This window comes from Capricornis sumatraensis, chromosome 4 (genome assembly GCF_032405125.1).
Source record: "Capricornis sumatraensis isolate serow.1 chromosome 4, serow.2, whole genome shotgun sequence".
Taxonomy (NCBI): Eukaryota; Metazoa; Chordata; class Mammalia; order Artiodactyla; family Bovidae; genus Capricornis; species Capricornis sumatraensis.
Window position 1 is genome coordinate 32,096,816 of NC_091072.1, and position 16,436 is coordinate 32,113,251.

Sequence of the window (16,436 nt, forward strand, 5' to 3'; positions counted from 1 at the left end):
CTGTGATGTGACATCAGATGGCCCCAAGACCACACTTGAAGAAAATCTAATTTATAAGAGAGGCACACTACCGTCTTGCCAAAAAATACCTGTAGAAGTTTGGTTTCTTTCTTATTGAGCACCCATTGACTATTCTCGATCTAGACTCTTGACCCACAAAGCCTAAGATATTTAGTATTTGTCCCTTTATAGAATCAGTCTGTTGATTCCTGCCTTAGCATCTTGATTAACAAGTAACTTTTATTGCCCAGACCAGAGAACCACAGGCAGATTCACAGAAAATGGTGTGTTCAGGTACATCCAGATTTGGCATCTGACTTCTTAACAATGTGATTGCTGCAAGACGGTCCAATGCTTTTTATTTTGAACAGGCAAGTTCCTTTACTCCTCACAAATATTTGACATCATAAAGCATTTATAAAGTACAGAGTCTGTTGCTAGAAAAGGCATGTTAGACATTAACTCTGTGCTTAAGCAGCTTGCATTATTAAAAAAATACCTCCAGTAGGCAAGGAAAGGACAACTCTCCTTTGTATCACTTACATTTTTAAAGCTGGTGAAACTGACTGCAATGTTTGGGGAAAGACACTAATCTCCTACAACACAGGTATTTTCTTCCCAACCATGTCAGCATCAGCATCTTAAACCAGATGAACATTTAGGAAGAGCTTAAGAGCAACACTGACACTGTTGGGGAGGGATTTCAACCACAGCTGTGATGCCTCTGACACAGAAAGGAGGTACCAAAGGCAAAGCTTTGGGTAGACCACAATACAAACGCCTGGGCTTTGGAAAATTGGCATATGTAAGGAGCCTACAGTTCATTTACTTAAAGGATTTCTGATCGTATTTTCCAATCTTTAACATAAAGGGAAACTTTTCAGACACACCCCATGTCTGCTTTAACAATGCTCCTCGAAAAAGCTTCTTCCTTGTTATTTTTTGTGAGATGTGTAAGTTACTTACGTGGCAGCTTCAATTTGTAATATGGACTTTCCGAATAGGCACCAGAAACATCAGCTACACTTTTCAAAACAGCTCTGCGTAGATCTTTTTACACAGGTTGGGAGAGATGGTCACCTTGGACAGATAGCACACATGTTGGAGTACTCTTTATATAAGGTACTTAATTTAAAAAACGAAGTAAACAGCTTCATTTGTAAATAGAAAACGTTCCCAGCTTAGTTATGACACACCAAGTGAACCTTGAGCTGCTTAAATACGTGTTTTCCAGCAGGCGGAACTATGAAAAGAACAAGAGGACATTCCACCCCCACCCCCACAGCCCTTGAATAAAGATGATCATTTTTATTGTCACCAGGTCAAAGATTCAGATTCCACGCAGCAACCTCTGGCCAAAGAACAGTGAGTCCTTTCAGGTCACAAGGTCCAAGACGGAGTCCCCTCAGAAGATAGCATAATAGTCCTAAAATAATAAGCAAACACGTAGCTTTCTTAATTTGCCCGGCTGGATTCCTGTAATAAGTACTTAACAACTGTAGGCTCTGAGCCGCTCAGCAGACATCAACAAGACCATTTGCCAGATGATTTAGCAAACAAATTTCTGAGAGGCTCACACATAGGTTGAATGCATCACATAAGAACACACACAGGGAGTTAGAGATAATAATAGGAGAGTGGTGTTTTAAGAATTTTTTTTTCAAAGGATTGAGAATTTTGAGCTCTAGAGAATTCAGACAGATATGCTAAATTCTTTTTCTAAACAGAAACTCCCCAAATTTGAATCCTCAGCCACTCCTGTTAATTTTTTATTCCTTGAGCAAATAGCCTGAAATTGACTTCTTGGGAAGGGAGGCAGGACATAAGAATCTGGAATTGAGTTGCAAGTTAGGAAGAAAAGAGCAGAAATCACTAGGTTTGGGAGCAACTGACATTTAGCAAGGATGGAAAATGAAAGGTTCTTAACAAATATTTGTTGGATGAATGAATCCAAGTCCATGACACATATGGGAAATAGAGCCATCATAAAGAATGTTGGCAGAATTCTCAAAAAATAGCAGGGGTTAGGAACGGGAGAGAGACATTCATAAAGGAATCGCTCACTAGTGTCAAGAATTGCAGCCTTGAACATGGGAAGAGGGAGACATTCTCTCGAATCACAGGTAGTAAGCAGTCCCCTGGCATTCTTCTCACAGGACTGGGCCACGATTGAATTTGAGATGCTTCTAAGTGGGGAAAATCAGGGTAGCAGTAGCATTTACCATTTTAAGAATGAGAGCAGTCCTGAGGTTCTGTGAGGCAAGCCATCCACAGAAAAGGAGAAACACCAGACTGATAGTGGAGCAAGGGCTCAGAAAGCCTATTCTGAGTATGCAGGGTAATTACTCATCACTTTACCTTATAATTAATCTGTGCTCTATTTTCTGAGGTCTCCTTTCTAAACAGGAATGTGGACATTTTATTTGAAAGTGTAATACATACTTTATTGATTTATTTATATCTTTTGGCCACAGGACATGGGGGATCCTAGTTCCCTGACCAGGAATTGAACCCGTGCTCCCTGGTAGCATTAGAGGTAAAGAACCCGCCTGCCAATGCAGGAGACATAAGAGATGCTGAATCAATCCCTGGGTGGAGAAGATCCCCTAGAGAAGGGAATGGCAACCCACTCCAGTATTCTGGCCTGGAAAATCCCATAGAAAGAGGAACCTGGCAGGTACAGTCCATGGGGTCGCAAAGAGTCAGACACGCCTGAGGCGAGTTAGCACACTTCCAGTATTGGAAGCACGGGATCATAACCACTAGGCCACCAGGGAAGGCTCTGGAGTGTGGACATTTAAATGAGAAAAAAGCAAAGCGACAATTTTTATTTGATGCCAAAATTAGTTTAGCTGACTTATTGTTTTCCTTTTAAATATTCCTTCTTTCTGCAAACTGTCTAAATTACCAAGTTGCTTTTACATCCTTTGGCTTGCCTGGGAGGACAGAGTACCCAGTGGTGGAGGAGAGGCCCATCCACATTTCGAAGCTGAGAAGCGTGACTTCTCAGAATTAATCGCCAGTTTGCTGAAAGTTTTCACATTCTGCCTAATCCACTTTAAGGGTGTGCAAGAGCAAGAAGGGGGCTTTGGAACCTGATGTGAGTAGAAAGCACCCACATCGACTCCTTGCAGATGCTCCCCTGAGCTTCCGAGAAAGAAATTTACACAGGGGGAAGACAGCAGTTGAGTGTGAGAAGAGGAATCTGCAAATAAATAAATACACAAATAAATAAAAGGTTCACGGCATCATCTATAGGAAAATGACACGCCAAGGGCACAATGAACGAAAGTGAAGCTTTAGAATGAGCTAGGCTGCCAGATGTTGCCTGCTGATTTTTTTGGGGGGGGGGGCCCACGAGGGAAAAGACTGGGTGTAAGTCAGTCATAGAAATACTCCACTGCAGCTGGGAGGAAATTTATTCCAGGGGAATCCTGGGTGCCAGGGTGCCAGGGTCCTGGGGCCGGCCGCACTGAGAGGCAGGGTCTATCAGAGCCACACATGACAGGTGTTACGTGGGCCACGGGACTGGAAGAGGCACGTTAGCCTTTCGAAGGTCCGCGTTTCTATATGTGATGATGCAAAGAGCTCAGTTTAGGATTTGAAGATTTGTTAATTACATGTAAAGGACTATTTCGCTGAGGTGAATTGTTTGAGTTAGGAGAGCGATATGCACAAAGACGAGAGTTGTGAAAACGACAAGATTGGAAGGAGGGCGTGAGCCGAAAAGAAGTGAGACAGTTAACATTTGTATCTTAACGCCACGGCCAAATTGTGTTTTCAGAGTCACCACTGAAGTGGGAATTAAATGACCCAATGAGTGTTAACAGAATTATTTACAGATTGTATATTGCTGTAGATGGGATGATTTTCAATTCAAGAAAGCTAGAAAGAATGAACAAGAGGGGGAATCTTATCGGAGAAAGAAGCTGAATTGGAAAGTCCCAAAGCTTCCTGGGGAGTGGGAACCACCCAGACTCAGTGCTCCTGAAGAACTTATGTGAAAATGTATTTTATAGACACATCTCTCACCAGGTCGCAAACATCTCTCTTTGTACCAAGGAGGAGAAAGGCAGTACTTTTAATTGAACAGAAAAATGTCCTTCTTTTAAAAAAAAAAAAAACAACTTTCTATTTGCATTTAAATATTATTTTCTATGAAAGTGAATTTAACACTGGACTTTTGTATAAGCCTTGTAGGAGAATGTTTTCAGGAATCTGCCAGAGCCATTTCCTGCGTCTCATTAAAATAATGACCAGGAAAGTAAACGTGTGAATGCAAAGATTGTAGTGTGTTGATTATGTGGAGTCGTTGAGCAGAACAGAGCCTGTGATACAATGATTAAAATAACCAGACTTGAATAGAAATGGTGAATTGCAAACGGAGCTGTGTGCAGAGCATCTAACAGACTCCTGTGAGGAAACTCAAATGTGTGTGATCACTTATTTATTTCAAGTGTATTTTCAAGATATACTCATTATGAATTATTCACTCTTTCAAAAAATATATAAATAAATATGAAGGAAGAAGGAAAAGCCTGTTGTGAATTAGTTTGGACCAAACGTTTTTACACATTTTCAATTTACTATACCACACACACTTAAAATAATGTTCTTACATGTTCTGAAAATATTTGAACTCTTGTGTGTGTGCACACTCGGTCACTCAGTCGAGTCTGACTCTGTGACCCTGTGGACTGTAGCCTGCCAGGCTCCTCTGTCCATGGGATTCTCCGGGATTCTCCAGACAAAATTACTGGAGTGGGTTGCCATTTCCTTCTCCAGGGGATCTTCCCCACTCAGGGATCGAACTCTAGTTTCCTGCATGAGCAGGCAGATTCCTTACCACTGAGTCAACTGGGAATCCCATTTGAACTCTTACTTGGGCCTAAAGGTAACACCCTGACAGTCGGCATAAGAATAACACTACCTGAAATCTGTATCAGAATGAAACCCCTTGTCACTCTCAGACTCTATCCAGCTGTCTCTGTATTCCTTAGCTTTTTGGAATCCTGAGGCTCAAAACCTCATCTCTGACTCTTTTCTTTCCATCGTCCCCCACAGTCCACTAATTACTGAGCCCAGTTGACTTTCCTTCATATCTCTGCTCCCCTCACATCACCATTAAGGCTCTGACGCTTCAGTATCTCTGCCCTCCACTCATCACTATCAGGGCTCTGATGCCTCATTAGTGTTTAACTCGGATAGCAATGGCTTCTGGACCACCTGCCTGAATCCACTTTGCACCGTGGATGAAATTCATTTTCTTGAAACTGTCATTCCTGGGCTCTAAAACTTTTCCTGACCTCAGGAGGTCTTCTGGGTTTCCACTGTGTTGGGGAGGGGGACTGAAGGCCATATGCCTGGAAAATGGTGAAATTGAGCAGCAGATGTCCTTCTGGATGAGCTGTTGGCTGTGCCCAGGACGGGAGGCCACCTGCCAAAGAACTCCACTGAAACAAGAACTGCAGCAGATTCCTCCGGTGCAGCCATCGAAGCCCCTGCTCTCGGGCTGGGGAGGGGGTGGCTGGAAAGAGGGGAGGGGGGCAGAGCAGAGCTGCAGAGTGTGAGGGCAGAGCCAAGTCTCTTGGTTCCAAGGCCTGGCCCTGGGAACAGGAGCTCGAGTTTCCCAACCCCCCTTGTCATTTATCTCAGACCTTAAGGCAGTGCTCTGGCCTCAAGAAACCACCAGGCGTTCTTTACTCTCTTGTCTTCAGGAAATTTCCTTACAATGTCTTTTTTAAAAAAGTCTTTATTGAGTTTTTTTTTTTTTTTTTTACAATATTGTTTCTGTTCCATGTTTTGTTTTTTTTGTCCATGAGGCATATGAGATCTGAGCTCCCTGACCAGGGATGGGACCTGCACCCCTGGCGTTGGAAGGGGAATCCAACCACTGACTGCCAGGGAAGTTCCCTTCCAATGACTTTTCTTCTACCAGTGTTCAAGGTTGGGAGAGTGGTTGGAGGAAGCACACAGCATCTCTTTCTCTTCAACACCCTAAACATGGAACCACACTCAGGGAAAACTACCTCTCACCTTGAACTTGAAGTGTGAGTTGATGTTATATGATGGTTGAGTGAAAGGAGGAGAAGGGACCAGACCTTATATTTAGTCCCACTTTAATAATGATGCCACCGTCTCCCTTGGCTTAGGAAAGTCATGCAGGCTTTCTAGTCACCCTCTTCATCATACCATCTTGGCTTTTGACCTCACTGCCCGGTTCCATTGGCCCTGACTCCCTGAATCTGCCCCCTGGGCTTCCTGTTCACCTGCTTGGCTGTGAGTTTGACTGAGTCCATCAACAGTCTCTCCCAGGCACGGTCAGCCTCTGTGCCCCAATCCCCAGCAGGGTTCAGGGCTCTGAGAAGGAACACCTGGGCCCTCGGATTTTTTTAGAAAAGTAAACAACATATACTTTGGTTGGGCATCCAAAATTTCACCAAGAACTCCCAGTCCCTTTTAAAAAAAGTGAGTTGCTTCAGGTATGCAAGTTGCCATCCAATGGCGCTGCAAAGGTGCCACGCTGTCAAATTCCACTGAATCCTTTAGTCAGAACAGGCTCTGCATCTGATTTCACTTTTGACCTACCACCTTTAGTACCTGCACAAGGAGCAACAATTGCTTCATTTGATGAACAAATGAATCACTTCCACGCAAACCAAGTGTCTTTGTTTACCTTTGTAAGCAGTGATACAATTTATTTTCTATGATTGTACCAGAGCATTGGAGACAGTGCAGATAGAATATTTCAGGGTGGCGTTTCAGCCAAAATACCTTTAAATGCATAGTTATTATTCAATTTCCTAAATGACCCTTGAGTACTTCCTTCCACAGAATTTTAGTACTTAAAGTAATAAGACAGTATGCCTAATGCTGAAAACCCTAATTCCATGTTTGGTGGTTCGAGGCAGTGAAATAAGCCCCTTATAAAGGGCCCTAGGATGAGACCGGTTACCTCTTTGTTTCCATCGTGGAGGAGGCTTTCAGGGCACTGCGCTCCCCTCCAGACCTCCGACTCTCCCTTGCATGATGTCAGACACCCTCCTGCTGCTGGACTTCACCAGCCCCCCGTTTCAGCTGTACTGCACTTGTCCCTGACCCCGGCCCCTTTGTCCTCCTTTAGACAAGCATCTCTGATTGACCTCAGCCCTCTCTGTTGTCCACAGTCCTGGAATATTTACCCTCCTCTCAAGGATCCTATTCTGTCAAACAGCATCAGTCATGCTCACATCTCGGGAATGTCAATCTTCATTGAAAATGTGTCAGTTTTGCTAACATAAACCCTGAGATAGCTTAATTCAGTTCCACTGTTATCAGCTGTTTGTTTTTCCTCAGAAAATGGAGATGCTTTTTTTACCAAAAAAAAAAAATTGTAATGAATATGGATTGATGACGTTCTGGAGTAAGAAAGTAACACCTCCAAATAAAGGGTCTTGGGAGACACCTTTTCTAAGGTACTGTTTGCTTGTTTTAAGTTGCTATTGTCAATCCTTTAAACATAAAAAAGAACTCTGGTTTCTAAGGTTGCTCTTCCCCTGGTTTCAGTTTGCACTGACTGCTCATTACATAACTATTCACATGACCACAAGGAAGTCAGGATATGGAGGGGAGACTGCACATTTTTAATTGTTCTTTATCAGTCTGTCTGTATCCTTCTAATCTCCCACAGCAGGAGCAAATTTTCTGTAATATGTGCTCTTCCTTATAGGCTAAGAGTAAGTGCAGAAAAAGACAGCATCCTTCTGCAGAGAATAACTTAGCCAAGGACACTGTGCTCCATCTTTATGATGAAATACATATTTCCCATTAAAAGGCAAATCTGTCATTTTAAAAGGTTGAATTGGATGTACTTTAAAAATAATTCCAGCTGGTTAAAATGAGAGCATTGGGGGGGGAAAAAAAGCTCAGTAAGAATGTTCTCTTGGTCTGTAGTATTTTCATTTTCCTCAAGTGTGAATTGGATATATTTTCTTTTACTTTAAACCCTTTATTCTCAGTGTTTGATTCGGAGTTAGTGGAATAAGTTTTCAAGATGAATGGAGCTCAATAATACTATTTCTAATACTTAAAGTTTCTATTTCTGTACTATGTATTTCCAGTAAAAAAAAATTGGTCCATTTGAACTGATCCTTTTTCTATGATTACACAAGACATGTTGATATTTTCTTACATTGTTCTGTTCCATATGTACCATTTCTGGACCTTTTATAACTCTTTCTATGAAATCTTTGTCCATTTAATGTGATTTTCTTTCATAAACTAAATGACTCATTGCCTCCTGGTAAAACACAAGCAAGGGATATGTTAAAATATTCAGTGTTATTCTATAAAAGCCATCTCTGTATGTGGGTACACAGACACTAGTATTACACATCTAGTGATTTGAGATTTGCACCTGGACTTTCACACCTATAGTAAATGTGGATACTAAGCTATTACTGGTATTATTTTTTACACAGAAACAAACAAATATAATCACACACAAACACTTCTACATCAGTCAGTTTTGAACTCAATTAAAATTTTGTCTTTGCAAGTTTAATTTTCCTCACTAACCACTAGTTACTTTTGCTTCTAAGATTTTGAATGATGAAATGTGCAAATGCAAAGCTGTGTGTTTTTTTTGACACACTCCGCTGCATGTGGGATCTTGGCTCCCCCACCAGATATCGAACCTTTGTCCTCTGCAGTGGAGGTGCCACCAGGGACCACCAGGGAAGACCCTGCAATGCTTCTTCATACACAGCCCTGGTCGACCACCATCGTTAAACACACTGGCTCTGTCTAGGTTTACAGCCACGTTTCTACCACCTGGCTTTCTGCTGTGTGTCCCAACACTCTCTGACCTATACACTTACATTTTTAAAAAATTTAAATTTATTTATTTTAATTGGAGGCTAATTATTTTATAATATTTTATTGGTTTTGCCATACATCAACATGAATCTGCCACAGGTATACACATGTTCCCCATCCTGAACCCCTCTCCCACCTCCCTCCCCATAACATTCCTCTGGGTCATCCCAGTGCAGCAGCCCCAAGCATGCTGTATCCTGCATTGAACCTGGACTGGAAATTCATTTCTTATATGATATTATACATGTTTCAATCCCATTCTCCCAAATCATCCCACCCTCTCCCTCTGCCACAGAGTCCAAAAGACTGTTCTATACATCTGTGTCTCTTTTGCTGTCTCGCATACAGGGTTATTGTTACCATCTTTCTAAATTCCATATATATGCATTAATATACTGTATTGGTGTTTTTCTTTCTGGCTTACTTCACTCTGTATAATAGGCTCCAGTTTCATCCACCTCATTAGAACTGATTCAAATGTATTCTTTTTAATGGCTGAGTAATACTCCATTGTGTCTATGTACCACAGCTTTCTTATCCATTCATCTGCTGATGGACATCTAGGTTGCTTCCATGTCCTGGCTATTATAAACAGTGCCATGATGAACATTGGGGTGCACGTGTCTCTTTCAATTCTGTTTTTCTGGGTGTGTATGCCCAGCAGTGGGATTGCTAGGTCATAAGGCAGTTCTATTTCCAGTTTTTTAAGGAATCTCCACACTATTCTCCATAAGAAACTAAAGACCTATATATAGAAAACTATAAAACACTGGTGAAAGAAATCAAAGAGGACACGAATAGATGGAGAAATAGACCATATTCATGGATTGGAAGAATCAATATAGTGAAAATGAGTATACTACCCAAAGCAATCTATAGATTCAATGCAATCTCTATCAAGCTACCAATGGTATTTTTCACAGAGCTAGAACAAATAATTTCACAATTTGTATGGAAATACAAAAAACTTTGAATAGCCAAAGCAATCTTGAGAAAGAAGAATGGAACTAGAGTAATCAACCTACCTGACTTCAGGCTCTACTACAAAGCCACAGTCATCAAGACAGTATGGTACTAGCACAAAGACAGACATATAGATCAATGCAACAAAATAGAAAGCCCAGAGATAAATCCACACACATATGGACACCTTATCTTTGACAAAGGAGGCAAGAATATTCAATGGATTAAAGACAATCTCTTTTACAAGTGGTGCTGGGAAAACTAGTCAACCACTTGTAAAAGAATGAAACTAGAACACTTTTTAACACCATACACGAAAATAAACTACACTTACATTTTTGTACAAATCTTACTGATATATGCTTTCGTATAGTTTGCAGAACGAGATGAAAGCAGAAGTAAACAAGGCCCGTCACCTTCCTTTACGTGTTAAGAACTTTCTGTGGTCACAGTTTGCTTTGGCTTCTTCCCATTGGATCTTACCCCATCGAGCTCCTTGCCCACTCCCGTTTGTGACTTTCCAGTACTTCCCAGATCACGATTGTGGATCTCAACTGACACTTTTATCATTACTCCTTTCTTCCCATTTCTCTGTCCCTCGTTGTGGAGTCTTCAGTCTCCAGGCAGCCAGCCTTAACCCCTCATCCGACCCACGCCACCTGACCCCTGCCTGCCTTTGTCACCTGCACCCTTTCCCACCGCCCTGACTTTGCTTGCTGGCTTCATTCGAACTGCCCCTCATGCATGACCACCAGCCGTTTAAGGCTTGTGCTACCTGTCCTTTCTCCTCTCACCAAAGTGGCATGCTGTCAGCAACATTCTGTGAGGTTCACCTCAGTGTCTGAGAGGACTGCTTGGGTCTCAGTGGAAACCTGGGGCTAGCGTGGCAGCCTCTCTGACTCTGGCGCTCCACGCAGGGGTGCCACCATCCTACTGCTCCAAGTTCCCATAACCTCTCACCTCACCTCACCTTCAGTCTACATGCCTCTTCCCTCAGCAACAGTAATCGATTTCCTGATGAAAGCAGTACACACTAAAGTGTAAACGACTGACAACTAAGTGATGGGAACTTGAGAAGTTCATTAGTGCAAATGAATCCCTAATCTGTAGACTTGTTATGGAACACAGGAAGAGTCCTGGGTCAGGAATCTACTCTAAGCCTTCCCAGTTTTTATCTCCCTGTCAAACAGGAGAGCAAGCTTAACAAACTGGCAAGCGTTTCTGAGCAGCTCTGAATCCTTATTCAAAGGCCACAAGGAAGCATCTGCTCTAAATCTCTTGGATTAAATAAATTTATTGTCACTATATTTCAACCATTTATAAACAAAAGATGCTTACCCTCACCATAGTACATGTCTATGGCATTTTATACTTTTTTTTTAAATTACTGAGCTACAACTTCTTATTCCCCTAAATTATACCATAGTGAAATACTTATTTATTGAATTTTTATTAAGCCATCAAAACAGTGGTTAGGAACTTTTTTATCCTACAGATAGTATCCTTTGGTGAAACTAACCCTCAGAGGGAAGAACAGAACTGCACTTGTGGAACTGAGAATGTAGCCCCCAGGATGAAATGGGTTATTCCCTGTGCCAGGCTCCCCCCGTGATGGAGAAGGTCATGGTGGCACCATTTTTAACCCACTGCTAGGAGATATGGAGTAGTGAGGGGATTAACCACAGGCCTAGACTTCAGATGAGAACAATTAGGGAAACTAACCTAACAAATGTGAAACACTGAATGTCTACTTCTTCAGTGTAATTCCGTTTAAAAAACTTGTAGGAGACTAGGATAATCCTCCTCAAATATCTAAAAATAGAACTACCATATAATCCATCAATTTCACTGCTGGGTATATATCCAAAGAAAATGAAAGCACTAATTGAAAAAGATACACGCAAACTCAAAGTTCACAGCAGTATTATTTACAATAGCCAAGACATGGAAGCAATCCAAGCTCCCATTAACAGATGAATGGATAAAGAAGATGTGGTGCATATATACAATGAAATATTACTGTCATGAAAAAGAATACAGTTCTCCCATTTGTAGCAATACAGAAGGACCTAGAGGGTATTATACTTAGTGAAATAAGTCAGACAGAGAAAAACTAACACTCTATGTTATCACTTACATGTGAAATCTAAAAACAAAACAAAGGAATGTACATAACAAAATAGAAACAAACTCACAGATATAGAGAACAAACTAGTAGCTACCAATGGGGAGATGGAGAGAGGGAGGGACAAGATAGGAGGAGAGGATTGAGATATACAAGCTACTAGGTCTAAAATAAATAAGCAGCAAGGATGTACTGTACAGCACAGGGAAATACAGCCATTATTTTGTAAATAACTTTACAGTATAATCTGTAAAAGTATTGAATCACTAGGTTATATACCTGAAACTAATATAGTATAATAAATCAACTATACATCAGTAACTGAGAAGGAAATGGCGACCCACTTCAGTATTCTTGCCTGGAGAATTTCATGGACAGAAGAGCTTGGTGGGCTACAGTCCATGGATGGCCAAGAGCTGGACACAACTGAGGGATTAATACTTACACATCAATAAAAAAGAATTAAGACAATGAGATTCAAAACATAACTAACAGTTTTAAATTGGGCTTGCCATTTGTATAGGAAATAGATTCACAAATAAAGTAATAGTAGGTAGAAATAGAAAGCTGCTGGAAGGAGCTTATATTGTTAAATTATAATAGGGCAATAAAGTTACAGTAGGGGTTCTGAGGATGGAAAAGAAAGTGAAGGAAGGTTAAAAAAGGAATTCTTATGAGTTAGGTGTTGAGTCCCTTTGCTACTGTCAGAATGATCAGACCGATAAATAGCGTTTCACAGGGAGAGAAAAGGAGAGAAGGGGATGGACAAAGGCCCAGGGCAAGCACGGTACTTCATCTGAAAGCAGGGCTGCTCTACATGTCTTTGATTTGGGTACAGAGTGAGGCTAGCAAGGTATGTCTTAAAACTTCCTCACATGCTCCCTTGAAATGTGTACACAATGATACAACAAAGAAAAAAAGAAAAAAAAAATGTCGTCAATGATCAGAACTTTCCTTACAAAAGTGATGCTATAGCTAAAAGAATGACTGGAAATCTTCCGCTGAAGCAGGGACAGGCCCTCTATTTCTTTTCCACCATCAGCTCCTGAGAATTCAAGTACACATGTAGCTTTCCACCCGGACAGTGTGGTAACAATGAATAGAGATGAAAGGCAAGAAGCTGGTGTCAAGGACCAGGTTCACCTCCTGCCACCCCAGAACTTGCTCAGATTGATTCTTGAGAAGAGGCTCCTTTTTCCTATGCGGTATATTTCATCTGGCCATTGGGAGTTGCTGACCTTCATAATCGGCAATCCCACACTGATTTCCTGGATGCTCTATTGCCAATTCCCTGAGACACGTGACAATTCATCGTCAACCACTTAAGTGTTACTTCCAGTATATCAGAGGATCTATAGGAACTCCTTTCATAAAGCTCTGATCCTTGGCCTTGGCTTGGGAAAACAGTGGCATGGCTCTAGTTAAGCTAGTTAGAGCTGTGCTTGAGCTCAGTCACGTCTGACTCTGCAACCCCGTGGACTGTAGCCTGCCAGGCTCCTTAGTCCATGAGATTCTCCAGGCAAGAGTACTGGAGTGAGTTGCCATTTCCTCCTCCAGGGGATCTTCCTGACCCACAGATCAAACCCACATCTCTTGTGTCTCCTGCGTTGGCAGGCAGATTCTTTACCAGTAGCACCACCAACTAGCACAGTCCAAGTAAATTCCCTCCTCCTGGGCACTAGGACCTAGGGGATGGCATTGGAGTGAAAGCACTGTTCTCCAGTGCTGAAATTCAGGGACAATTCTTAGAAGACTCCAAGCAGACAGACACAAGCAAGTAGAACCCAAAGAGGATTGTTAGCTCTTTCCTGGAGTTCAATCCAAGATAAGCTCTCTTTCCAGGGCAGTTAATCTTGGCCCTGAAAAGAAGTTGCCAGAAGGGTTATTGATTTCGAAGAGACAAGCTGCTTGCAGGAGTTGAGGTCTAGCCAGGGCCTCGGGTAAGTTTTCAAGGTTAGAGTTTTTTGGGTTTTTTTTTCTGAGAATCTAATGGAGAGCTGTGGTTTCCTTCATAAAAAGTCATAATGAGTGCTTGAAGTTAACTTGAGTTAACGTTTACAATGGAGGCAAATCTTTTATTTTTGTGATATTTGCATTTTGTTTTAAATGTCTTGCACAGCATATTGACATGATAATTTAGGGTTATGGTTAGTAATTAAAATTCAAAATTCATATTAGTATAATTGATATCCAGCATGATTATGAGTTAATATTCAAAATGTAGTAAGGCTGTGTTTTGGGCTTCCTAAGTGGTGCAGTGGCAAAGAAGCTGCCTGCAATGCAGGAGCTGCAGGAGACAAGAGTTCGATCCCTGGGATGGGAAGATCCCCTGGAGGAGGGCATGGCAACCTGCCCTAGTATTCTTGCATGGGAAATCCCATGGACAGAGGAGCATGGCAGGCTACAATCCATGGGGTCGCAAAGAGCTGGACACAACTGAGTGACTGAGCACACAATAGGCTGTATTTATGCTGTTATTTTAAGAGTTTTAAAAGATATATTTTAAAAGCTACCTCTCGGTGTGGCATTGTACTTTAAAACAGCAGTCTCCAAACTTTTTGGTACAAGGGACAGTTTGATGGAAGACAATTTTTTCACGGACTGGTTTCGGGGGATCGGGGGAGGGGGGTTGGGGATGGTTTTGGGATGGTTCAACGCATTACATCTATTGTGCACTTTATCAATTATTATTACATCAGCTCCACCTTAGCTCATCAGGCATTAGATCCCGGAGGTCGGGGACCCATGCCTTAAAATACTCTCTGTTATCCACTTCGAAAGGAGAGCCTGACCAGTTGACCCTAGCTGGTCATCAAACCCCCATCACAGATGGGAGATACCTCAGGTGTGGTGGTGTGAAGGAAAAACACTTTCTATGGGACTTTCTTGGAAATCAAACCCCTCTAAGAGATGGGAAATATCATAAAAGGGGACAGAGCATACATTGCTCTCGTTATGCTAAGCCCCTAAAAATGGGACAAATTTCTCCTTACACAGCTTGTTTGAGTGAAACAATTATAAAAAGTCCTTCTGAATATATAAATGTGTGAGTTTACAACTGTATTAGTTACATTTTATTTCATGTGCCTTGCAGTTATAACCAGTCTGAAGTAATCCTATCTGTTATGTCTGAATACTTCCAGGGTGAAGAAAAAAAATTCACCACAACAGAAAACTTTTAGGAAAAAAAAAAAACATGAAGAACCAGTCCAACCTTTAAAGGTCACTCAGAAACTAAAATCTTTATTTGAATTCATTATGAAATCAATGGAACCTTTGGTTAAGATTCATGTAATTATAAATAACACAGACCACGAGGAGAACAAAATGTTTAAGTCATAAATCTTTCATAACTTCTGAAACTTCACTTTTCACTCTCACATGCTTGCATTTTCCACACCCAAGAAAGACTATTGTACCATTGTGGATTATTTAGTCTGGCTAGTTGGCATACTGCCTAAGCTTTTAGGAGTTAAAAAAAGATTATATAATCTGTCTTTTGATATTTCAGTTCATGTTTTTCAGCATGCTTGTATCTTTGCCAAGAAATGCATATTGAGTGAAAATTCACTTCTTAACATGCACCGGGGAAGAAGTCATAGGTAAACGAAAAGCACGCTGAAAAGATATAGCAAGTCCTGGTTTCAGAATATATTCCAGTAAGTCTAGAAATTCCATTAGTGTAAATACCAATGGCTTGGCAATGCTGTATGCATCAGTATATATCAGCAGGCATGCCACAGTGATTTTCAGTGGTGTTCCGTTTAGTTACCAATCAGAAGCATCACTTAACAATTCTGTTCAGAAACGCCGAGGACAAAAAGCAGCTCGGATCAAGGGTACCGTTTGATTTGCCTGCACTAATAAGGGCAATAAATTATTTACAGGACTTCAAAGTCTTGAAACTGGTGAAGTACACCAGGGCAAAAGTAGAATTTGTTTGTTTATTATCAATTATTTACACAGTATGTTTTACAACATCAAATGTGTAGAAGAGGCATAATCCTGAGGAATGGCACACAATAAGAAGCATATTATGTTAATTCTGTAAAAGCTTAACATGAACCATCAAGACGTGGAGGCCATCTGATGAAGTATTTATAAATATTTCAACAACAATCTCAATAATCATAAACTCTAAAAAGCATTCCGAAATACAAACCAATTTATAATTTCTAGGTTAGTGAAAATCCAGGCACACGCAATCTCCTGCTTAATTGTAATGAAGGGACTTCAATTTCTGATCAAATGCGGTAACTTCCAAAAAAAAAAAAGTGGGGGGCTCTTGTTCAACTAATAAAATACAGGGTCACACACAATAGAGAAATCAAATCCACATCTACCCAAAGAGGTCAGCCAAAAAATAAACATGTCAATCTTTTTAATCAAGCTGGCCACTTCAAATCTAATGTAGTAATTATAGATAAAAATGTTGCTGAGATTAAGAGCTACACCCCCGGGACGGGTGGCACGTATGTTGGGACTCGATTGT